Source organism: Microtus oregoni, unplaced genomic scaffold (genome assembly GCF_018167655.1).
Source record: "Microtus oregoni isolate MIOR12 unplaced genomic scaffold, Mior012 000050F_001, whole genome shotgun sequence".
Taxonomy (NCBI): Eukaryota; Metazoa; Chordata; class Mammalia; order Rodentia; family Cricetidae; genus Microtus; species Microtus oregoni.
The window spans coordinates 445,567-469,901 of NW_024543225.1; the positions used below are offsets into that span (position 1 = coordinate 445,567).

The window sequence follows — 24,335 nt, forward strand, 5'->3', positions numbered from 1 at the left end:
GATACACACATAGCCAGCTTCCATAGACTCCAATCTCTCTGGGTTAAAATCTGGATTTAGCGTATTTTGTTTGCTAGATTTATTTCAATGAAAGCTGTTATGAATCTTTCTCTCTAACAAATCCAAATTACCTACTTGAGTTCTTTGCCTTTTTCTAAGGTTTTTCTTTGCCTCATTAAGACCGGAGTGGTGTGGAGAATTCCATCCTGATTTTCTGTATTATTTCTACTTATGGCCTTTTAAATTTTTATAATATTTTATTTAAAAGTATTTTTTTCAATTTACATACCAACCACAGTTCTTCCTCCCTTCCTTTACTGGCTCTTCCCTCACCTTCCTCCCACCCAGTCCCCCATCCACTATTCAGAAAGCTTAAGGCCTCCCAAGGGGGGGTCAACAAAGTCTGTCACATCAAGTTGAGGCAGGACCATGTCCCTCCCCCCCTGTATTGAGGCTGAGCAAGGTAACCCTCAGAAGGGAATGGATGGTATGGACTGGTAGGAAGGGAATGGGAGGAGGGGAGGAAGTGGGAACTTGGATTGGTATGTATAATGAAAAAAGACAGTTTGTTTTCTTTTTTTTTAAAAAAAGAAAAAGAAACTCAAATCCAAATGGATGAAGGATCTAAATATAAGACCAGATACTCTTAATCTGATAGAAGAGAAAGTAGGGATTAGATTTAAACTCATTTGCACAGGCAATTACTAACTGAACAGAATACTGTTAGCACAGGTACTAAGACCAACAATTAGTAAATGGGACCTCATGGAACTGAAAAGCTTCTGTTAGGCAAAGGACACTGTTATTCAGACAAAACAACATCCTATAGAATAGGAAAATATTTTTTACCAATTACATATCTGATATTGAGTTAGTATGTAAAATATCTAAAGAACTAATCAGACAAACAAACATAAAGTGGGCACAATGAAAACAATCCTCAGAGAGAAATTTATAGTTGTAGGTGCCTTTAACGATTAGAAAGAGCAGAAATAAGTGGCCTAACGACACAGCTGAAAAAGCTGGGGAAAAAAAAAAAAGAACAATCCAAGTTGTTCAAAAACAAATCGAAACCTAGTTGATGGCAAGAAATAATAAAAATGAGAGCAGAAATCAATGGTTCACAAAGCGAGCAATACAAAAAAATCAAAACCTAGGAACTGCTTGAGAAGATTAAACAAGACTGACAGACCCACGGCTTGACTGATAAAAAGGAAAAGATAACAGAAATTGCCAGAATAAGAACTGAATAGGGAAAAATTACATCAGACAACAAGGAAATACAGAATATCATACAGGACTATTTTTAAAGCCTGTACCCCATTAAGCTGGAAAACCGAAAGCCTAGATTCAGCCAAACCGCCAAGAAGTCCACAACCTAAACAAAACCACAATAAATGAGGAAATTGAAATGATAATGAAAAGCCTTCCAGCAAAAAAGGGGTCAGCGCCAGATGAATTCACTGCATTCAGACATCTACAGCGAATCCTTCTTAAGCTATTAAGGACGACGACGACGACGACGAGGAGGAGGAGGAAAAGAAGCAGAATGAACAGAATGAATACTCACAATCGCTTCTACGAAGCCAGTATCACTGTAAAGCCGAAAGCAGGTAAAAACGCAACAATAAAAAAAAAAAAGAGCCAAAGAGCACGTAATAAAAATGTCCAGTAGCAGACATGAAATTCTCTTTTTTGAGTTATCGACCAGGGCTCTCCAGGAAACAACCAAAACACATAACGTTTTGCTAGTGCTCTTCGTTGCGCTTAAGAGGTGGAATACGCCGTGCACTTCAGACACAGGGTTCAGAGGTTCCTGATCTGGAACTGAACGGAAAGCCTCCTCCCTGAGTACTAGTTTTCAGGGTACCAGAAAGTGCCATGCAAGCTTCCAAAGGAGGGAAGCAGCAATTCTATCTAGAAATGAAGTCCAAACACTCCAAACAACAGGAGTAATACAACAACTCTCTGGTTGCATTAGCTGCACTCATACCTTGGCAATAAACAGCAGCTCTCTAATTGGACTTAAGACCCACACAACAAGTGAGAAATCATGACTGGTACTGGAAACCTGGCCATCTCCTCAGGGGTACTGAAGTTATGGATCTTGCAGGAGACCATACTAGTCACTATTTTACTAAACCAACATAATCTCTAACAACAATATAAACATCTATTCTTAGTGCTAACTCTTAACCATGAAAGCTTCTCTTTGTGACAGAGACCACACACCTGATCAAAATGCAGAGTTGTGAAGCCAAGTCCCATTGGGTACATCTACAAGATACTCTGGCACCTTAAGACTCAAGGAGCACTGTGGAAGAGGGGGCAGAAAGATTAACAGGCATGCGATCAAGGAGTTTCCTAGTAAAGTCAGAAGTTACACCCATATAGTTCCACCAACACAACACCTAAACATGAGCTTAACAAAGAAGATACCAATAGGCATTTGAAAACAGATGTGGGAAAGTCCATGATGCTTCAATCTTACACAAAGCACTACATACAGAATGTAGCACGATTTCTATTGGTCTTAATAATAAAAACACAGAGTCAAATTTTAGGGGTATGAAAGCTGAAAGATAAGAGAAGCAGAGCAACCAGCCACTAGTGCCTTCCTCTACAAAATCCTCAGACTCAATGTGGTATTTGGTCCTCAGACTAAATGTGGTATTTGGTCCTCAGACTAAATGTCTTCTCTACAAAGCCTCAGACTGAATCCTGAGCTCCTGTCTCCTCCTGACTGATATTCCTCTCTCCACCCAGTCATATCACTCCTGTCTCCTCCTCCCTAGTGCTAGGAATAAAAGCATGTGATCCCAAGTGCTGGGATCAACTTTGTGTGAGCTACCACTGTGGCCTGGTTCTGTTTCTCTTTTTAGACTGGATTAATTTCGTGTAGCCCAGGGTGGCCTTGAACTAACAGAGATCCTTCTGCCTCTGTCTCCTGATTCCTGGGATTAAAGGTGTTTGCTACCACTGCATGGCCTCTACAGCCAACTAGTGTGGCTAGCTCTGCATTCTGATCTTCAGGCAAGCTTTGTTTGTTAAAGCACAAACAAAATATCACTACACAAGTAACTAGGGAATGCTAAGAATAGGAGAAATAGTCTTCCCCAGAGAAGGCCCACCATTTGGTTATAGAGTAGCAAAATGTTCAGCCCTGAATACACACATGTAAACATCATACAGACTGAATATGTTACAATTATATATGCTAAGCAATTAATGAAAAAGGAGGCCATAAATGTTAAAAAAGAGCAAGAAAGGGAATGTAGGAGAGTTTGGAGGGCAGGGATAAATTATGTAACTCTATTATAATTTCAAAAATAAATACAAAATAGAAAGTTGTAGATTTTCATACCACATATTTACGCACCATTTTCTTTAGTTAACCCTTCCATCCTGCTCCTTGAGCCACAGAAAACTTGGTTCAAATATAAGCTCTTTGATGAAGTAATCTGTCATTCCCATAACTAGACTCAATGTCTCCATGTAACTGTAGATTCTCTCCCTGATAACTTAATACTATCACTAAACACAATCTATTTCAGTAACTTATTTGCAAGTGAATGAATGGAACTGAGGATCATGTTAAACAAATTGAACCAGACTCAGAAGTCAAGTATCATGTATTTTCTCTTGTGGAGACTCTAGATCTAAAACTAAAATGAATTTAGAATAGGAATTAACAGAAAATAAGTAGGAAATCAATGCAAGGAGAGGGAATACAAGTTTGGGTAATGGAGGCATAAATTTAACTGAAGTATATGGCATACATGTATAAGATATAATAACAAACTCCACCATATTATTCAGATAATGGACATTAATAGAGTAAATCTCCACATATGTTACCACTCCCATATGAGAGAAATATACAAAGAAACCCCTTCTGCCCTGTAAGTAGTGTGCTAGATTCAGCTGAAGCAGAGTAATGGGAGATGAGGTCTGACGTGAATAATTTTCAAGAACCTTAAAGATTCTAAAGCATAGCCATGGTGAAAATCATTTCTTTTGGTTTGAGCCCCATGCAAACAAAGATTCCTCAAAGTGGAGTCAAGACTGTCTCTGTTACACATTTGTTTCTAGCTTCCAGGAACAGAAATAACATAAAGCTGGTGGCTTATCCTATGTTATCCTGGAAAAGCACCTGTGGCACTCCCGTTAATATTAAACAGAGGCCATCCGTTTCATAAGACTATTGAGAAACAGAAGGAAGTCACTGTGAGAAACAGAAGTGACAGCTGTGGGCTCTTGAAACTGTAAGCTATAGTTTTTCTCCTTATTATAAGATGTTTTAGTTTCTTGAAAGCTTTGTCTCTGCAGAGAGAATCCCTAGGTTTGGGGTTTTGACTGCTTTGCATATAGCATCACCTTGGAGAAAATGATGGATTAGATCTAGAAAAAAAAATCTATGTTAGGTTCTTTTCTATGGACAAAAACTTCATACAAAATTGTGTGACATTTTCTTCATTGAGTGTGATGGCTAATTTTACATGTCAAGTAAATTTGGCTGTGGTACCTTGATTTTGGTTGGTACCCTAGATGCTGCTGTGAAGTTGTTATTTTGATGTGATTTGCAGTTTACTAAGACTGTCAGTGACTATATTTCATTTGAAGGTCTATGGAAAAATAAGGAATTCTGCCTCTGGACCACTTTGAACTTCACAGTGAAGCATCAGATTGTTCTTTGGGTTCTAACCTGCTGTTCTATTACTTGGTTTTCTACTTGTTAGGCCTCAACAATGAAGTATGAAGTAAGTCAATTCTTTAATATATATATATATATATTTGTATATGTATATATTTGTATATATGTATGTATATGTATACTATTCTCCAGAACTTCCTAATGCAAATTTAACATTTCTTTGAAGTAAAATATATTATTTTCCTGTAACAAACAATATTGATTGATCATAAGCATGAAGCCTGTTTAATAACTCATTAATTTATCTAGTATTGCCCAGATAAGTTTAGTCTCTTAGGAAGTTTTCCTTTTTCTTTTCTTTTGTATGGTACAAATTGAAATTGTCATTTGCCTTATTCTAACTACTCCATGATTTAACTAATAAGGGAGAAAATGGATTGCTTGTGTATTAGTTTCATGCCCAAAAGTAGTTAACATATGTACACAGTGATTTCTGCTAATATTTCAACACTGGCATTTATCCATTCCTACTGCCATTGGCTCTGTCCTGCCCTGCCCTGCCCTTCAATCCATTGTCCCAACACCAATTTATCTTCCACTCCTCTGCTTCTCTCTCAGAGCTTTAGGTAGGGATTAGCAGCCACTCTCCCTACACTATACAAGAATGCCCTTGTGTGCATGTATGCCAATACTTCTTTTGGTTGTTGAAATTTTTCTAAAATACTATATCTTATTTGTGGCTTGTCTATGAAGGTTTTAGACTATCAGATGGCATATTAGTAAAGAAAGAGCCTTGCTGCCTGAACTTTCCTAGTGAGGTGTAAACAAATGTCTAATTCACCCCAGATAATGTCAGATCAAATGGACAGTCCATTCAAGTCTAACTTAGTGAACAAATGAATCTTCTGCAATGACTTAAAAAGCAGAGATAAATGTTTACTTACAAGAAAGTAGGTGGTCTTAGAAGAGCTGTGTCACGGCTGTTGACGTCCCAAGCACTGTATAAATGGAGCCCTCCTCTTCTAAATCTCCTATCTCAAATGCACTGGGGCACCTCTGGATACCAACTGAATACTGAGCTAGGAGGAAGACAGCTGTAACATCAGCTGATTATCCAATGACATCACTCCTTTCTATGATGTAATGTTAAAAGCCCAGTCCTATGAGTGTAATAATGGTAGCTGAAATTTCAAGAAGGTAATGGCTATGACATGTGCAGAGGACAGCATTCTACAGTGCTTCATTTGGTTTTACGTTCATTTTGCTTCCTTTCCTATGAAAAACCCTGCATTTTGCATTTTGATACAGATGAATGATTGTTTTCATCCATTTAGAGCTGGCTATTGGATTGCTACATCATAGCAGTACTCTTTTATGCTCAGTAGCAGTTTGACTAATTATGAGCCTTTGAAATAACTGGTGCCCATTCAAAAAGAAGCTTCCTTGACCATGATTCAGAGCAGCAATAATCGTTGGGCTTGAACATAAATGCTAAGAAAGCAATTAGGCAATTTGACAGGCATATAATTTCCACTAACCAAAATAAGAACAATAGTTTCTTCTCTGGGACCTATGACCTCCTAGCTATAGAATTTTGTCTTATAGTACCAAACATGTGGCTTCTCATGTGAAGCAGATCCTAAACCAGTGATTCATTCAGTATTCATATTTTCCTCCTTCATACCCTTCTCTCCTCTCAATCCCTCATGTTCCCATCCTCACCCACCCCCAATCTGGCCACAAAATCTCTCCTTTTTCCCCTTCCCGGGGAGACCCAAGCTTCCTTCCTGGGCTCTCCTTGTTTCCTAACCTCTCTGGCTCTATGGATGGTAGCATGGCTATCCTTTACTTACAGCTAATATCCACTTATGAGTGAGTTGATACCATGTTTGTCTTTCTGGGTCTGGGTTAACTCACTAATGATATTTTTTTTCTAGTTCCATCCATTTGCCAGCAAATTTCATGATGTCCTTTTTTTTTTTTTTAAAAAAACAGCTTAGTAATACTCCATAGAGCAAATATATCACATGTTCTTTATTCATTCTTTGGTCAAGAGACATCTAGGTTGTTTCCAGGTTCTGGCTATTGTGAATAAAGATTATATGAACATAGTTCATATATTATACACACATACAGAGAGAGAGAGAGAGAGAGAGAGAGAGAGAGAGACAGAGACAGAGAGAGACAGAGACAGAGAGAGAGAGACAGAGAGAGAGAGAGAGACAGAGACAGAGAGAGAGAGTATGTGTCTGTGTGTGGCTTTGCAAATATCACAGTGCATATGTGGAAGTCAAAGGACAACTTGCAGGAGTTGGTTCTCTTCTATCATTTATATCCCAAATATCAACTTTAGGACATCAACCCACAATCATTCCTCATGTTCCACTGCACTTCCCATCATTAGGCATCACCAAAGGCTCCTGACGATTTCCATACCCCCAAAGGAGCTAGGCCTGATGTCATAGCAAAAAGGAACAGGAGAAACAATAAAATGCTCTTTCTGCTTCAGCTGGATCTGACAGATTAAATTCTGGTATTGAAGCAGGTCTCTGTTTCTTCAGTGGCCACAGCTTGCTGCTAATGTGTACTTGGATGGGGGAACAATCTCTACCCTTAGGAGAGAAATATACACACGATACTCTGGGGGAATAATTGAACAACTTTATGCCAAATTTTGTTCCTTTTGCCTGCACCACTCTATTTCTGTATCTGTCTACTTTTGACCATTGCCCTTGATGTTTCCTAAGGGCTGCAAAGCACAACTGGCTCTGGCATCCACCCAAGTCCACTTATTGAATGCACACTAGAAGGGGAACAATAAATCTACAGTTCCATGGCTTCCAGATACCAAATGCCGTACTACAGTAACTGCCACAACAGGAAAAGCCTCGATCTGTTTGGTGAACTGTGGTGCCCCTGATACAGCACTAAAGACAAACCAAAGAAGCAATCTGACTTTAGTCCAGTTTGCTGGACCACTGAGTTTATTGAGTTCACTTACTGCTGTGGGACAATGGTTTGTACCCTGTCAGTTGAATTTTAATAAAATGCTGATTGGCGAGTAGCCAGGCAGGAAGTATAGGCAAGACAACCAGGCAGGAAGTAGAGGTGGGGCAACAAGAACAGGAGAATTCTGGGAAGAGAAAAGCTTGGTCTGCAGTCATTACCTAGCCACAAAAGAAGCAAGGTGTGACTGTCACGCCCAAAAAAAGGTACCAAGCCACATGGCGAACTCAAACAAGAATTATGGGCTAATGTAAGTTATAAGAATTAGTTAAGAAGAAGTCTGAGCTACTAGACCAATCAGTTTATAACTAATGTAAACCTCTATGTGATTTCTTTGGTACTTAACAGGTGCAGAACCGTGCAGGAGAGAAAACCTCAGTCAACAACTTACCACAACATGGGTGAGGGTTTATGTACAACAAATGAGTCCTAAATAATAGTGTTGCCAAGAAGTCCCATTCTAGCATGGGTGGAAACCACCTGAAATCTTGGTGAGTGAAACCATACTCTCCTAGTTTAACTCTGAGACCAGGTGCATCTAATTAGGGTTATGCGCAACTGGGCAGAAACATAAGAACGAGTAGCTGGAATATCAGGTGAGGGTCTGATCACAATCACCCTTTCTGTAAGGGAATTTTCTTTTTTTTTTAACTTTTTTTTTAACTTTTTGTTTTTATTGAGAAAAGAGAAAAAAAAACAAATTTCCTACTCCCAGCCTCCCATTTCCCTCCCCCTCCTCCCACCCTTCTCCCCCTCCCCCCACTCCTCTCCCCCTCCCTCTCCAGCCCAAAGAGCAGTCAGATTTCCCTGCCCTGTGGGAAGTCCTAGGTCCTCCCCCCTCCGTCCATTTCTAGGAAGGTGAACATCCAAACTGGCTAGGCTCCCACAAAGCCAGCACATTACGTAGGTTCAAAACCCCGTGCCATTGTCCTTGGGTTCTCATCAGCCCTCATTGTTCGCCATGCTCAGAGAGTCCAGTTTTATCCCATGCTTTTTCAGTCACAGTCCAGCTGGCCTTGGTGAGCTCCCAATAGATCAGCTCCACTGTCTCAGTGGGTGGGTGCTCCCCTCGTGGTCCCGACTTCTTTGCTCATGTTCTCCCTCCTTCTGCTCCTCATCGGGACCTTGGGAGCTCAGTCCAGTGCTCCAGTGTGGGTCTCTGTCTCTGTCTCCATCCATCACCAGATGAAGGTTCTATGATGATATGCAAGATATTCGTCAGTATTGCTCTAGGATAGGGTCATTACAGGTTCCCCATCCTCAGCTGCCCAAGGAACTAACTGGGGACCTCGGCTTGGGTATCTGGGAGCCACTCTAGGTTCAAGTCTCTTGCCAACCCTAAGGTGGCTCCCTTAACTAAGAACCGTGCTTCCGTGCTCCCCCATCCAACCTTCCTTCATCCCAATCCTCCCCCTTTCCCAAGCTCCCCCCCATTCTCCCCTTCTCCCTTTTCTCTCCCCATCTCCCCTTACCCCCATCCCACCCCACCCCCAAGATCTCAATTTTCTCCCCGGCAATTTTGTCTACTTCCCATAGTCAAGAGGACAACTATATGCTTTTCCTTTGGTTCACCTTCTTACTTAGCTTCTTTGGGATCACCAAGTGTAGACTCCGTGACCCTTGTTTATGGCTAGAAACCAATTATGAGTGAGTACATCCCATGTTCATCTTTTTGGGTCTGGGATACCTCACTCAGGATAGTGTTTTCTATTTCCATCCATTTGCATGCAAAATTTGAGAAGTCATTGTTTTTTAAAGCAGCATAGTACTCTAATGTGTAGATATTCCACACTTTCTTCATCCATTCTTCCATTGAAGGGCATCTAGGTTGTTTCCAGGTTCTGGCTATTACAAATAATACTGCTATGAACATAGTTGAACAAATGCTCTTGTCATGTGATAGGGCATCTCTTGGGTATATTCCCAGGAGTGGTATTGCTGGGTCCAGGGGTAAGTTGATCCCGAATTTCCTGAGAAACCGAAACACCGATTTCCAAAGTGGTTGCACAAGATTGCATTCCCACCAGCAATGGATGAGTGTTCCCCTTCCTCCACAGCCTCTCCAGCAAAGGCTATCATTGGAGTTTTTTATTTTAGCCATTCTGACAGGTGTAGGATGATATCTCAAAGTTGTTTTGATTTGCATTTCCCTGATTGCTAAGGAGGTTGAGCATGACCTTAAGTGTCTTTTGGCCATTTGAACTTCCTCTGCTGAGAATTCTCTGTTCAGTTCAGTGCCCCATTTTTTAATTGGGTTAATTAGCATTTTAAAGTCTAGTTTCCTGAGTTCTCTATATATTTTGGAGATCAGACCTTTGTCTGTTGCGGGGTTGGTGAAGATCTTCTCCCAGTCAGTAGGTTGCCTATTTGTCTTGGTGACAGTGTCCTTTGCTTTACAGAAGATTCTCAGTTTAAGTAGGTCCCATTTATTCAATGTTGCCCTTAAAGTTTGTGCTGTTGGGGTTACACATAGGAAGTGATCTCCTGTGCCCATCTCCTGTAGGGTACTTCCCACTTTCTCTTCTATCAGGTTCACTGTGTTCTGACTGATAGTGAGGTCTTTAATCCATTTGGACTTGAGTTTTGTGCATGGTGATAGATATGGGTCTATTTTCATTCTTCTACAGGTTGACATCCAGTTATGCCAGCACCATTTGTTAAAAATGCTGTCTTTCTTCCATTGTATACTTTTGGCTCCTTTATCAAAAATGAGGTGTTCATAGGTTTGTGGGTTAAAATTCGGGTCTTCTATACGATTCCATTGGTCAACTTCTCTGTTTTTATGCCAGTACCACATTGTTATCATCACTGTAGCTCTGTAATAGAGTTTGAAGTCAGGGATGGTAATGCCTCCAGACAATCCTTTATTGTATAGGATTGTTTTGGCTATCCTGGGTTTTTTGTTTTTCCATATAAAGTTGATTATTGTCCTCTCAAGATCTGTGAAGAATTTTGATGGGACCCTGATGGGGATTGCATTGAATCTATAAATTGCCTTTGGTAGAATTGCCATTTTTACTATGTTGATCCTCCCAATCCAAGAGCAAGGAAGGTCCTTCCATTTTCTGGTATACTCCTCAATTTCTTTCTTCAATGCCTTAAAGTTCTTGTCAAATAGATCTTTCACTTCCTTGGTTAGAGTTACCCCAAGATATTTTATGCTGTTTGTGGCTATTGTGAAAGGTGAAGCTTCTCTGATTTCCCTCTCTGCTTCCATATCCTTTGTGTATAAGAGGGCGACTGATTTTTTGGAGTTTATCTTGTATCCTGCCACATTACTAAAGGAGTTTTTGGGGTCGCTTATGTACACTATCATATCATCTTCAAATAACGAAAGTTTAACTTCTTCCTTTCCAATTCGAAACCCTTTGATCCCCTTATGTTGTCTTATTGCTATTGCTAGAACTTCAAGTACTATATTGAAGAGGTATGTCGAGAGTGGACAGCCTTGTCGTGTTCCTGAATTTAGTGGGATGGCTTTAAGTTTCTCTCCATTTAATTTAATGTTAGCTGTCGGCTTGCTGTATATAGCTTTTATTATATTTAGGTATGACCCTTGTATCCCTAATCTCTCCAATACTTTTATCATAAAGGGGTGTTGAATTTTGTCAAATGCTTTTTCAGCATCTAATGAAATGATCATATGGTTTTTTTCTTTCAGTTTATTTATATGCTGGATTACATTGATAGATTTTCGTATGTTGAACCAGCCCTGCATCCCTGGGATGAAGCCTACTTGATCATAATGGATATTTTTCCTAATGTGTTCTTGGATTCGGTTTGCCAGTATTTTGTTGAGGATTTTTGCATCGATGTTCATGAGTGAGATTGGTCTATAATTTTCTTTCTTGGTTGAGTCTTTGTGCGGTTTTGGTATCAGAGTAACTGTAGCTTCATAAAAGGAATTTGGCAATGACTCTTCTGTTTCTATATTGTGAAATACATTAAGGAGTATAGGTATTAGGTCTTCTTGGAAGTTCTGGTAGAATTCCGCATTGAAACCATCTGGTCCTGGGCTTTTTTTGGTAGGGAGGTTTTTGATAACCTCTTCTAATTCTTCGCGACTAACAGGTTTATTTAGATTGTTCACCTGGTCCTGGTTTAACTTTGGTATATGGTATTTATCTAAAAAAGTGTCCATTTCCTTTACATTTTCCAGTTTTGTGGCATATAGGCTTTTGTAGTAAGATCTAATGAGTCTCTGAATTTCCTCTGTGTCTGTGGTTATGTCCCCCTTTTCATTTCTGATCTTATTAATTTGCAAATTCTCTCTCTGCCGTTTGATTAGTTTGGATAGGGGTTTGTCAATCTTGTTGATTTTCTCCAGAAACCAGCTTTTTGTTTCATTGATTCTTTGGATTGTTTTCTGTGTTTCTATTTTGTTGATTTCAGCCCTCAGTTTGATTATTTCCAGTCTTCTACTCCTCCTAGGTGAGTCTGCTTCTTTTTTTTTCTAGAGCTTTCAGTTGGGCTGTTAAGTCTCCAATGTGAGCTTTCTCTGTTTTCTTTAAGTGGGCACTTAGTGCTATGAACTTTCCTCTTAGGACTGCTTTCATAGTGTCCCATAAGTTTAAGTATGTTGTTTCTTTATTTTCATTGAATTCCAGGAAGACTTTAATTTCTTTCTTAATTTCTTCCTTAATCCAGGTATGGTTCAGTAGTTGACTGTTCAGTTTCCATGAGTTTGTAGGCTTTTTTGGGGTAGCATTGTTGTTGAATTCTAACTTTAATCCATGGTGATCTGAAAAGACACAGGTGGTTACTAATATTTTTTTGTAACTGTGGATGTTTGCTTTGTTACCGACTATGTGGTCGATTTTTGAGAAGGTTCCATGAGCTGCAGAGAAGAAGATATATTCTTTCCTATTTGGGTGGAATGTTCTATAGATGTCTGTTAAGTCCATTTGATTCATTACCTCCATTAATTCTCTTATTTCTCTGTTAGGTTTCTGTCTGTTTGACCTGTCCATTGGTGAGAGAGGAGTGTTGAAGTCTCCTACTATTAGTGTGTGCGGTTTGATGGCTGCCTTGAGTTTTAGCAATGTTTCTTTTATGTACGTGGGTGCTTTCAAATTAGGGGCATAGATGTTCAGAATTGAGACTTCATCCTGCTGAACTGTTCCTGTTATGAGTATAAAATGCCCCTCTCCATCTCTTCTGATTGATTTAAGTTTGAAGTCAACTTTGTTAGAGATTAGTATGGCCACACCTGCTTGTTTCTTAGGTCCAATTGCTTGATAAGCCTTTTCCCAGCCCTTTACTCTGAGTAGGTGCCTGTCTTTGTGGTTGAGGTGTGTTTCTTGTAAACAGCAGAATGTTGGATCCTGTTTTCGTATCCAATCTCTTAGCCTGTGCCTTTTAATAGGTGAGTTGAGTCCATTGACATTAAGTGATATTAATGACCAGTGGATGTTAACTCCGGTCATTTTTTTAGTCGTAGAGTTTGTGTGTTTCCCTTCTTTGATTTGTGTTGGTGAAGGGTCTCTAGATGTCTGAGTTATTGTGGTCATTGTTGGACTCCTTGGTTAGTGATTTTCCTTCTATTACTTTCTGTAAGGCTGGATTTGTGGCTGCATATTGTTTAAATTTGTTTTTATCCTGGAAAATTTTATTTTCTCCATTTATAGTGAACGAAACCTTGGCTGGGTATAGTAAACTGGGCTTGCATCCATGGTCTCTTAGTTTCTGAAGTACATCTATCCAGGACCTTCTGGCTTTCATGGTTTCCATGGAGAAGTCAGGTGTAATTCTGATAGGTTTACCTTTATAAGTAATTTGGCCTTTTTCCTTTGCAGCTCTTAATATTCTTTCCTTATTCTGTATGCTTTGTGTTTTGATAATTATATGGCGAGGGGATGTTCTTTTTTGATCCAGCCTATTCGGTGTTCTGTATGCTTCTTGAACCTTCATAGGTATATCTTTCTTTAGGTTGGGAAAGTTTTCTTCTATAATTTTATTAAATATATTTTCTGGACCATTGAGCTGCACTTCTTCTCCTTCTTCTACTCCTATTATTCTTAGGTTTGGTCTTTTTATTGTGTCCCATATTTCCTGAATATTTTGTGATGAGAGTTTGTTGGACTTGCTGTTTTCTTTGATCAGAGTGATTATTTTCTCTATGGTATCTTCAGAATCTGAGATTCTTTCTTCTATCTCTTGTATTCTGTTGGTTATGCTTGTTTCTGTAGACTCTCTTTGTTTACGTAAATTTTCCATGTCCAGCCGACCCTCTGTTTGTGTTTTCTTCTTTGCCTCCATTTCAGATTTCACGTCTTGCACCATTTCCATTATCTGTTTGATTGTTTTTCCATGGTTTTCTAGGGTATCATTCACTGATTTATTCAGTTCTTCAAACTTTCTGTTATATTTCTCATCCATTTCTATAAGGGCATTTTTTACATGCTGTTTAAGGGCGTCAATCACTTTCATGAAGTCAACCTTTTCTACTTCTTCTTGATTAAGGTGTTCATGTCCTCCCGTTGTGAGGTCGCTGGTTTCTGGTGGCTTCATGTTGCTTTTCAGCTTGTTGGGCGAATTCTTGCCTTGGCGTCTACCCATCTCTTCTTCCAAATGCTCCCTTATGGATCTTCTTTACCGGATCAGGTCTCCTTGCCTACCCAATGCTGGATCTCCCCAACGTTGTCTCTCCCCAATGCTGGGTCTCCCCAAGGCTGGGTCTCCTGGCGCCTAGAGATCAGGCTTCCATGCTGGTGGGCAGGTCGCAAACAAAGCGCCTACCCTGCTTGGTGCAGGCAGGCCATAGAAACAAAGAGACTCCTGCCCGCTTGGGTGCCCCGATGATTCGGACCCAGTGCCCAGACTGGCTGGGCTGGGTGATGTTATTTGCAGAAAGAGGACAGTGGGGCCGAGGTGGGGAGGGTTCTGGATGGGAGCTGGGTGGGCTAGGAAGAAAGAGGAGGTATGCAGGGAGTGGGGGCCCTGCCGAGAGCTCAAGAAGGATAGGGGGCCAAGGAAGCTCTGAACTCCCCTTCCCGGGCCGCAGGGTCAGAAACTCACCCCAACGCTGGGTCTCCTGGCGCCTAGAGATCAGGCCTCCATGCTGGTGGGCAGGTCGCAAACAAAGCGCCTACCCTGCTTGGTGCAGGCAGGCCATAGAAACAAAGAGACTCCTGCCCGCTTGGGTGCCCCGATGATTCGGACCCAGTGCCCAGACTGGCTGGGCTGGGTGATGTTATGTGCAGAAAGAGGGCGGTGGGGCAAATTGGGGAGTGTTCTGGATGGAAGCTGGGTGGGCTAGGAAGAAAGAGGAGGTATGCAGGGAGTGGGGGCCCTGCCGAGAGCTCAAGAAGGATAGGGGCCAAGGAACCTCTGAACTCCCCTTCCCGGGCTGGCGCTGCAGGGTCAGAAACTCACCCCAATGCTGGGTCTCCTGGCGCCTAGTATAAGGGAATTTTCATAGGATAATCTCGTATCTCATTCAGGTATTCATGATTATTCTGAATTCAAGAGAGTAGCAATCAGGCCATAACATAGAGGTCAATGCACCACCACAGTTCCTAAATACTTTGAAGTACAGATTAATCTGCCAGACCCTAAAAGAGGAACTTGAAAGCTGCTCTTACACTGTCTCCTGTACTTAACTCAGGTGAGTCCTAAATGGAGAGGCTAAAGGAATCTCAAGATATATTTAGGAACTGTGGTGCTATGTTATGGCGTGATTGTGATCACATATTCTGGCATTTCTTGGAATGGGGAAACATTCTATTCTAGAGATATGAGCTAAGGATCTCTTGTATATATATAAGGGGAAGCCATATTTGAGACCCATGTTCAGAAGGAGGTAAGGAAGTAAGGCTTTTCTAAGTAAGTAGGACTAACCTGAGAACAATGCACTATAGGACACAGACAGTAATAATAATGTATACATGTGGTACAGGGACACTGAATTAATAGAGCATTCATCAAGAGAAATCATTTACTTAAAAAATTAACAGACTCCTATAGTAATAGTGAAACTGATTTTGAAATTGATAATCAAGTCTTGTATCATGAAGATTAAGATATAGAAAGAAATTACACAAATGCTTTCTGGGTTTCTGCGTTAAGGTTCCTGAGTGTTCAGAAAACCCACTCTAAGTTAATGAATAGAGAAAATGATCTTCATTCTGGGTATCAGCTTGACTCTGTGTCTTTTCTCACAATGCTTTTGATTATAGGCATGAGAAAACCATAGCAAATTCTTTGACAGACAGGGTTAAGTGGTGTGGGGAAAAATATACCACTCTAAAGGAAGATTACCTAATTTGGGAGAAGAGAGTTTGATTTGGAAATCACTTCTCAGTAGGAATCCTTTCCCAAAGTAAAAAGTAAGCCATTGGAGGAAAAAAAGTAGAGAACAACTGTGATTTGGAATAATTTGTTCTTTCTTTGTACTTTGCTACAGTATTTCTCTTTTATTCTCATATCAATCTTTATTTTAAAAATAAGTGATATCTGAAAAGATAATCCACATTTGTAGATTGGCACCTAATATTTTAAAAATGACAGTTCCACCCAAACTGGTGTACAGATGCAATATAGCTTCCACCAAACTCCAAAGGCCATTTTTTTCATTTTTAAATTAATTAAATTTGGTCCAATTATGCCCATATGCACATGAGAGTAAGGACAGTCACTGGGACAAGGAAAACCTATGGTGGTCATACCTCCTAACAGTCAGTATCTTCTTAGCTGAGGTGCATTTGGGAGCTGCTCCCCACTTCCTGTTGCAATTTGGAACTGGCTTGAGCTCGTGCAGGTCTTGTGCAGCTAACCACAGAACTCGCATTTCACAAGTGCACCAGCCATCCCGTGGCCAGAGGGCAGCATTTCACAGCACTCCTTCACATCCTCTGCCTAGCACACTCATTCCACCTCCTCTTCCAAGATGGTCCTGAGTCTTGGCAGGTCTAGGAAGCCCATTTACATGTCTCAATGACGACTGAACACTTTTTTCTCAGCACTTTGAACAGTAATGATTCTCTATAGTAACTGCTGCCTGATGTGATAAACTTCTCTGCTGAGATCAATTTTTGGAGAAAAAAAAATCTCATCCTAATGTGTATCAAAGGGCTCAAACTAACCAAAACACCCAGGAAAGGACTTTGTAATTAAGAAATGATGTGAGAAGTTTTTTTTTTTTTACTTGTTTTTTGAGGTAAGGTGTCTCTGTGTAGCTCTAGCTGTCCTGGAACTGGCTCTGTAGACCAGGCTGGCCTCGAACTCACAGAGATCTGCCTACCTCTGCCTCCCAAGTGCTGGGATTAAAGGCATTTGTCACCACTTCCTATCAAGAAATTATCATATGCAAAATTGCTTGGGAAGCAGAGAATTGATGTTTTTGGTAAAGAGGCTTAGAAACCTTCTTGAGAGTGAAGCTCTATACACATGAAGTTGGTACTCTCCAAAATAAGTATTACTATAGCTCAGAGTTGTGCAAGAAGTTTCACTGAAAAGCATAAGGAAAAAGATAGAAGCACATTTATCTATATCAATCTTTGAGACCTTATATATAATGGCTATATACATTGAAACAAGTGCCTTCACTTAGCCTTTAAACTCCAGAGATTTTGTAACGAAGTGTCAATTTTGGAAGTCTTTAAACTGATTAAAAATAATTATAGTTGATCTATGCCCAGTTAGTTAAATATATGTTTCATCTAAGTTTTGTTTTTTAAATGAAATCAATAACTACAAAATGGACAACTGCCTTGAGATTCCTGCAAAAAATCTCTGGACAGAATATAATTCTAGTAATGCAAATGAAGCCAGTGGGAAAATGGCAAGGATGACACATTCGCTATTCACAGCACAGCTCATCAGCCTGCACATTACTGTGAAAACAAGATGCTGATTGAATCCAATTTCTCAAGGAGCTGGCTAAAATCATTTAAGCCATTGAGACAATTACAACACGGAATTAATATTCACTCAGTGTAATGATCTATAGTTAATAAAAATTTCAGCTTCCATAAAAACAAAAACAAACAAAAGAGGTAATGGAAGAGGAAGCATACGCACGAACAATACAAATGGCTAGAAGGAGAATAGATGATCTGCTATTCCAGGGGTTTACTCTATGCCAGGCACTATGCTAAGCATTTTTGCATATATTATCTTATTTTTTTTCCAAATCCCTATGGAGTAGTGTCTAAATAAGCTATCTGTCCTACTCTTGACTGCATGGTGAAGGAAAATTCTGGAAAATGTACAGCCACGGGGGTGTGAGTAACTAAAATTTCCATCTATTCCTGTGCAGTAAAATGTGGTAATATGATTGGTTCTTGTGCTAGACTGAATAACATTTCCCATAGTGGGGAGTTCCCTAAACTGTGTAACATTTCCCATAGTGGGGAGTTCCCTAAACTGTGTAACCTGTGAATTTTCTTTTATATGAAAAAGGACCTTGCAGATGAATACAATTAAGGATCTTCAGGTGGAGAGATTAGCCTCAGCTATCCAGGTGACTAACAAATGTTCCTTTAAGAGGGAGGCAGAGGGGTATTTAATCACTGAAGAAAGTACTGCAATCAGAGAAGTAAAGAGACCTGTGAAGATGGAATATTGCTGGCATTAAGGTTGGATTAAGGTCCTATAGGTCAAGGGATGAATTAATTTTCTCTTAGTGCCTCAAGATAGAATACAAAGCTACTTGTGTCTTCATTTATTTACAGTAAGTCTACTTCAAATTTATGATCTCCAGAGATGTAAGGAAATAATTTTTGTTGTTTTCAGCACATTTCATGACAACTTGCTATATTAGTCACAGGAAACCAGTAAAGACCCTACGTAAGAGCAAGGATATCAGCAGGATTTCAGAGCTATTTGCACAAACCCCAGGTGTTTTTATCTTATGAGCTTTTTTTCTTGATAAAATTATGCTTTATAGGTGCATTGATACAAGAATGAACATAATCTTGGCTTAATTCGCTATGTCCAAAATCATCATACTTTGTTTTATTTGAGAGTCTGTGTTCACATGTGTGCAGTTGCATGTTGACTGCATGGTGGAGGAAAATTCTGGAAAATGTACAGCCGTTCTGGAAAGTGTACCTGGAGGACAGAGAGCACAGTAGTTACATTGTCATTCTTCAGGAGGTCTCCTTCTTTATTGAAATAGGATCTCTCATCGACTGGCGTTTGCCAGGCAGGCTAGGCTGGCTGAGTAAGGAGCCTCAGGGACCATCCTGTAATCCTGTATCCATTTGTCTCCATCTCTCCCATTTCAGCCTCCCTAGCACTGTGATTACAAGGGAGACACCATACCTGTTGTTTTTTTTTTTTCCTCCCATGAGTTCTAGGTCTTCATGTTTGCAGGGAAATCACTTTACCTCCTGGGAAATTTCTTCAGTCTACCTTTCTAAAATTACATTTATCTACTTATTTAATGTGAGGAGAAGGATTGTGTGCCATATTGCATGTGTGTAAGTTGTAAGAAAACTTGTGATAATTTTTCCTTTCTTTTCACTATTTCAGTTGTAAGGATTAAACTCAAGTCACCAGGCTTGATGGCAAGTTGAATCATATCACCTGCCTGCCTGCTTTAAATGTGGGTCCTGGTTTAGTTTCTTTTCTATTGCTGTGTTAAGACACCATGACCAAAAACAACTTTGGGAGGAAATAGTTTATTTCATTTTATAACTCCCAGGTCATTTTATACCACCTCCTGAGGAATTGACATGTAACTGGCTTTATTTCATTTTATAACTGAGGGAAATCAAGGCATAAACTCAAGGCAGGAACCTGGAGGCAGAAACTGTGGCAGAAGACTTGGAAAAGAACTGGTTACTGGCTTGACTCAGCCTGCTTCTTATACCATCCAGAACCAGGACCAATTGTTCAGGGGCAGCACCACCCACAATGCAATTCGATGGGTGCATTTTCTCAGTTAAAGTTCCCTGTTCTTAGATGTCTCTTGCTTGTGTTGACAAGCAAACCAAAAGAAGACAAACAAACCAAGACTAACCAATACAATTGACCCTTTATCATTTGACACACAAATACATCCCTATTAAATCATAAAATTCCCTTTCTTGTTTGTCCCTAAGATGTCATATTTCTTATTAATATCACAGTATAAAATATAATAATACTTCAAATATTCTATGACCTTTAAATTTTTCATTGCTTTAAAAAGTATGTGTTCTCCTTAAAAATCCAATGTCTCCTTAAAAGTGTATTAACTGTGGACGCCTAGAAAACTAAAAGTAATTGAAATATTTTCTTGATTCAATTAGGGGAAATAAACAGCCCTGTCACAGCTAAGGCAAAGCAAAACTACTTCCAACAGTGTAAATAATTGAGCATACAATATCTGGGGTTCACTCACAATCTTCTGGGCTCCAAAGGACTTAGGCAGCTCCACTCTGGCTCTGCCTTTCAGAGCACACATAGCATGACTCATAGGCTCAGGCTGGCTCCAAGCCACAGCTGCTGCTGTTCTTGGGGGTCACCCTACAGGCCTGGCATTTCCAATATTCTTGGATCTCCACAGGCTGCACTTTCGCCAATAGATTCCTGTCCTCTCTTTAGTGACTCTGACCATGCCACATGGTGCCTAGCCTCAGCTGTTTTGCATGACCCCTTTAAATTCTGCAGCTCTCGTGTGACCCAAACCAGTAACATGTGGGAGATTCTTATACATTACCCAGTTCAGTTGCCAGCATGGCTCCTGCAACAGCCTCGACTATTTCTTATAAGCAAGCCCAGCATGGCTCCTTCTGGGCCACACCTTCTGTACGTCGACCCTGAGGAAATACTTTCAGAGGATTCCACCTCATCGAGGCTGGTCTATTGTTAATCATTGCTAATTTCTCAGCTCCAGCCAATCAACATTGATTTTGTTCCTGTGATGCAAAGGTTTTGCTTCAGTGGTTCTGGTCTCTTAGTTAAAACTTTAGCCCAGAGACAAGCGTCATAAATTCTTAATTCAAAATACTACATGAGCAGCCTTTGGGGCAGAGTCTTTGGGAGATGCTTAACTTAAACTTCCCTCTTAGAATCATAAGCCAGGGCTCCATCATCTGCACTACTCTTGGCACTATCTTCCAAGTTCCCATGATAGCTCATTAAGCGCTGAGAACTAATGGCTTTTCCATCCTGAAATACCAAACACATATAGATCGTCCCCTGAAACAAGACAATCAGGTCTGGCACAGCAATACCTTATTCCTGACACCAATTTCTATACTAGCTACTAGCTTGTGTTCGATTGCTGTGATAAAACTCTGTGACCAACAGAAGCTTTGGTAAGAAAGGGTTTACTTCAGCACTGTTCATCATGAACGGAAATTAGAGCAGGGATTCAAGGCAGAAATCTGAAAGCAGGAATTGAAGCAGAAGCCATGAGGAAACACTGTTTCCCTGCTTTCTCCTCAGGGCTTGCTCAGTCTGCCTTTTTGCATCAACAAGGACCACTTGTCCAGAGACAGCACCACCTGCAGTGGGCTGGGTCCTCCCGTATCAGTTATTAATTAAGAAATATCCCCTGCAGACTTACCAAAGGGTGATCTGGTGGAGGCAGTTCCTTACTTGTTGCTCCCTATTCCTACATGACTGTAGTTTGTGTCAAGTTGGCAAAAGATGACCAGGGCAGTTATTGCTTGTCTAGCAATACTTACATCATACTATTACTTAAATAAAAAAGCTTACATTGTCTTAATCACAAGACTGTAGCGGATTTAGAAAGCGGCTAAAAGTGCCTTAAGAAATGTATAAATTGGCATGTTGAGGCAGAATGTATCTATAATATAATCTTATACTTTGTGGATTTGCCTTAGTGATAAATTTATGTGAAGGAATGAAGCAGACACTGAAAATGGAGATATTGGTACCAACTATGTACAGGGGCAGAATATTGGGCGAATTTATCATATGTGATAATTTGGAAATCATGTCAAAGATTACAGTAGCTGGACCTGTAGAAGTTTAAGATAATGTTGGTAGTGGAGGCATGGTAATGGTGTAGGAGGTTCTTCTGTCTATGTGTTGCTTTCATTGGTTGAATAAATAAATTGCCTTGGCCTTTTGATAGGGCAGAACTTAGGTAGGCAGAGTAAATAGAACTGAATGCTGGGAAGGACAGACAGGCTGATGCCATCTCCTGCCCTAGATGGATGCTGGTTAGACTCATGCCCATAAGCGACAGTGAAGTGGCGATACACATTAATGGAGATGTGTTAAATTAATATGTGAGAGTTAGCCAGTAACAGGATAGAGATAATGGGCCAGGCAGTGTTTAAATGAAGACAGTTTCTGTGTGGTTATTTCGGGTGTAAGCTAGCAGGGTGGACAGAACAAACGGACCCTCTCTCACACAACATGTTAAGCTGTGGCATTTTAGCAAGGTATATAAATAATCAGATGCATTGGACATTAAAGGAAAGAAGCACTAATTTAACAATTAGTGCCTGCACTAGTAATCTAAAGTTGCTACAACTAAATATTATATAACAAGTGACTTAAGCAATACAAATCTCTTTTCTCACAATTTTGAAAGACTGAGGTCTAAGATTGAGATCTAACAGTGGGATCTATGTTTGGTAAAGATTTTCCTCCTGGCTTGTAAGCATTTGCCTTCCAACTGAATTCTCTGGTGGTCTTCTACATGAAGAGAAAAAATGATTTCCTTTTCTACTGCTCTCAGACCACCAACCCTATCAGATTAGGGCTCCATCATCATGATCTTATTTTACCTTAGCTGTATGCTATATTTTTTTTCTCTAAATACGTTCATATTGGTGTTGAAAACATCAACACATACATTATGTGGAGAAACAAATCTATCCCATTCAAATGGCATTGCAAGTTTTTAAATGTCAGCTACTGCTGGATAAAAAACAGAATTCAAGATGAAAGTGTCTTTAAGCAAAAGGGTTAACTGACAAGTATCAATCATAGAAAAGCTATTATAATAAAAAAATCTAAAGTCCTATAGTATCACAAAATTAGCCTACAAACTAAAAGTAATGGTTCTAATAACTTTTTCTAAACGCCAGACACTAACCAAAAGTTGCAAAAAACTAGAGAAATTAATAATTAAGAAAATATGATATAATTAGAATAGAAAGAGTGATCTGTGAAATTTTAAATTGCATTGATTCCCCAACTCAATCCTGGCCTTTCAGACAACAGCTGATATCCTAGAGAGAGGTACTACAAGGAGAAGAATGAACATTTTTTAAATGGGTCACTGCTACTTATTACTATTTCTTTGTGTGTGTGTGATGGCTCCCTAGAGAAAAGTCTGAGAATTTTTATTTTACCTCGTTATCCCACTGATGTGATGGCTAGCCGAGAAATTATTGTTGAAACTATTTAAAGATAAGTAACATATGTTAGGGAAAAAGACTAGAAATAAGATCTTTTGGACATAGGACTTTTCAAATGTTCTAGCATATTCCTAGGAATCAAATAAACACACACACAAGTGTGTGTGTGTATCCAGGAAATTTCTAGAGCATAAACCTAATATTCTGCTCTGTGCAAACAAGACGTGACAGCTAAAGAGGTATAAGAGCAATACTAAGTGTTGAAGACACGTCTTAATAAGTACACTGGCATTAACCTAATGTAGGAAAGCCTTTATTAAACACACACAAAAGAACATAGGCTTTATGAAACTAGTCAAGAGCAATAATTGTTGAAGTCTGAAATGTATCCCAGAAGCTCACAGCTTGAATGCTTGCTTCCCAGTTGTTGGCACTATTTTTAGAGGTTATGCAAACTTTGGGACATGGAACATAACTGGACAAAATGTTTATCTGGAGATGGGTCCTTGTGGGTATAAGATTCTGAGCAGTTCCTGGCTCATTCTCTCTGTTTCTTGAAGGCTGGAATGTGAAGAACCTTTGAACATCCGCCACATGCTCTTTTCACCATTGAGTAAGCTGCTCTATTATTCATTCTTTAACACAAATGCACTGAATCCTCTGAGGTCACAAGAAGAAATAAATAACTATTCATTTAAATGGTTTCTGCTTGGCATTTTATCACAAAAATTAGAAAAACTAATAACTACATAAATAAGACCAACAACTCTATTGAATATGGATAAAAATCAAAACCCAGGGATAGGATCTGACTTCCACAACTGCCATTTATAAAATTCCAAAGCCCAAACAATTAATAAGAAATTAGATAGCATGTAAAGAAACGTGAAAATATAGCCAATATATTGTGGGCAATAAGTTAATAGAAAATTTTCTGGTAGAACATACATATTGAGTTTCCTAAACAAGGTCTTTAAAATAAGTAATTTACACCAAAGAAAATCTCATGGTCAGAATTAAAAGAAGCCAAGAAATAATACATCACTAATTAAAGCATAAAACAAACCAATTAGAAACTTGGCAGTTGGAAATATAACTTTACCCAAAAAATCCCTTACTGGATTCAGTAGCAGATTTGAGTAGAAGTGAGTTGACAAGCCTAGCAAATGTAGATTATTCAAGAATCAGAATGGTGAAATAAAAGAATGAAATGTATAGTATTGGTTAGATCAACCTATAAATAATGACCATCCCCTAAGGGACGGAGGAAGAAAAAGATATTTCAACAAGTAATGATGTAGAAATTTAGCTGAAATTTGAAAGATATTACTATACACACACACACACACAAACACACACACACACACAAAGCTTAATGGAATCAAATTAGAATGAAGTAAAAGAGA

At 39.5% G+C, this 24,335-nt stretch overlaps 1 protein-coding gene across 1 annotated transcript in view; it reads right to left on the reverse strand.

Moving 5' to 3' along the window:
• Window positions 1-1,698, reverse strand: part of LOC121436667 (protein ecdysoneless homolog) — a 28,289-nt gene extending 26,591 nt beyond the window's left edge. Inside the window, exon 1 of the mRNA XM_041636673.1 lies at window positions 1,571-1,698. The gene's annotated coding sequence lies outside the window, so the exon portion shown is untranslated. The remainder of the gene's footprint in view (window positions 1-1,570) is intronic.
• Window positions 1,699-24,335: the final 22,637 nt, after the last annotated feature.